This window comes from Pteropus vampyrus, unplaced genomic scaffold (assembly GCF_000151845.1).
Source record: "Pteropus vampyrus isolate Shadow unplaced genomic scaffold, Pvam_2.0 Scaffold17, whole genome shotgun sequence".
Classification (NCBI taxonomy): domain Eukaryota; kingdom Metazoa; phylum Chordata; class Mammalia; order Chiroptera; family Pteropodidae; genus Pteropus; species Pteropus vampyrus.
In genome coordinates, this window is record NW_011888798.1 from 3443623 (window position 1) to 3445993 (window position 2371).

Genomic DNA, 2371 nt, shown 5'->3' on the forward strand with positions numbered 1-2371 from the left:
ACTGCAATATGCTGACCAGGAGGAAACCTGTAGAACAAAGGAAGATTTCTGCTGGGATTGCTAGCAAACCATTGATCCATACTGTGAGGGGAAAACAGGAAAACAGTCTTTAAGTAAGGCCCTTCACAAAATAAACACAATCATTCATTCCTTAGGCTAAAATCATGGGGAGCCTATGGATCAAAGACTGTAAATTGCCAGCAGGTCTTCTTTCTATATATTCTTACCTTTCACACTGTATGCAATACTATCAAAGGAAAATGGGTAAACAAAGTCTTTAAACTGTAATCACAGAAACTAAGAATGATATATAAACTGAATACCTCGAATACTCATTCAGGGTCCCTCTCACTGTCTCTTTCTCTGTTCCTCTATTGTCTCTGTCTCTTTGAGTCTCTCTCAGCTCTCTCATTCTTTGGCTCTGAGGGAAACCCTGCTCTGTCTATGGAGTGTTACCCCTTCTCTAATAAATATTCTTTTAAATTCTGACTCTGGTGTGCACTTGAATTTTTTTCTGCACTCAGTCAAAAACCTCTCTCTTAGTGCAAGGCCTCTGGGGAAGAGGTTGTGGAATTTACTCTATCCTGCAGCAACATTTTACCTTAACATAAACCCTCACTGAAAGTGGTTAAACCAGAAGGGTCAATGATTGCTTTTCCTTGTGTTTCAAATGTTTTCCTTGGTTGTCATTTTCGTCATTGCCTTGTTCCGGTCTTCTAATTAGGTACACAGAGGTACACAAAATGGCCTCACTGCGAAAAAAGATGTGTGGCAGGAAAAAAAAAAAAAGGTGTATAATTGTAGTTCTGTAGCTGTTAAGAGATTGAAGGGCTCGGAAGCTATTTTGCTATTATTGGCATAGTTAAAATGACTTGGATGTTTTGGTTCTTGAACTAAATGAAATAAATGTAAAATGTGCCTGTAGTTCCAAACAATGATTCTTCTTTTACTTTTCTGCCCCACTGAGATGACTGACTTTACTGTCAGTGAAACTTATGACAAGGTTGGAAGGGAGATTGATTGGAGGGTGGAAGGGTGATGTTAGAAAATCAACTGAGATTCACAAAACATAAAACTGCATGTCACTACACATCAAAATTACACTTGTGGTTATCTACAAACAAGTATTAATTGATTGAATACTGTGTGTCTAGCATTGACTCAATAAAAAATGATATAGGAAAACACTTCTCTATAAATAAATAAAACTATTTCTAATAAGGATTTCAAAATACTTTGTAAGAAATTGTTATGGCGGGAACGATTCTGAGACCCACGGAGCCAATTGAGATTAATTATGAGCCTTTATTAGCCGGCCAGTGACTGACTCTCTGCCACGCAGAGCTAGAGGAGATCAGCCTTGAGCTTTCAGAGAAGGCTGATAAAACTTAAGACCATATCCTGGGGGTCTCCTGAACAAGCAAGCAGATTACAGAAGTGGAAATTGGCTGTTAGCATATCTTTGCCCGGAACAACACCCTTAATTAACAAGTAAATGGATTACAGAAGCAGACATTGACCATCTACATATTTTATACAATACACTTCCTAAACCACACACAAGTAAATAGGACAACTTCTGGCATCTAAAGATATTTCTTCTCTGTAGCTGATTTAGCTAGTTGGCTCACTTGAAAATTTTCCACCCTTAACATTCCCCACTGGTTTTCAGGGGAATTCCAACCATTGAATCTTCAACCAGGAGTGGCCGGTAGTGAGTTCTGAGAACCATGAGTTTTACTGCCCGTACCGGCTTTTTGATATAGGCAGTTATCCAATTAATTACACAGGGCCCAGACAAAAGGCCCAGGAAGACTAGAATAAGGGGGCCTGTAATGGCTGTTAGGAGAGTTGTTAACCAAAGGGTGTTATTAAAAAAAGTCCTTCATACCAAGATTCTCCGCGTTTAAGTCGTTCTTCTCTGTCTTTAACCCTCTGTCTTATTAGTGCTAAGCTGTCTCGTATAATTCCAGAATGGTTAGCATAAAAACAGCAAGTTTCACCTAGTGCTATGCAAAGACCTCCTTGTTTTAGGAACAGAAGGTTTAGTCCTCTTCTGTTCTGCAGGACTATTTCAGCAAAGGAGTTAAGAGAGGTGTCAAGGTGATTGATAGATTTTTCAAGAGTCGATAGGTCTTCATTTATTTGTTGGCTTAAGGTCTTATAGTTGGAATTTCCAGTAACAAGGGCTGCCGTTACTACTGCAGTAGATCCTGCTACTCCTATTCCTATTAAAAGGGGAACTAAAATAGGACCACTTTTTACTCTGGCCCTTAGATATTGGAAGTGTTTTCGCCCTCCCTCACCAGAGTAAAAGTAGACCTGAGGAATGACATGAACTAGGACACAAAATCCAGCATTTTCTCTCCCA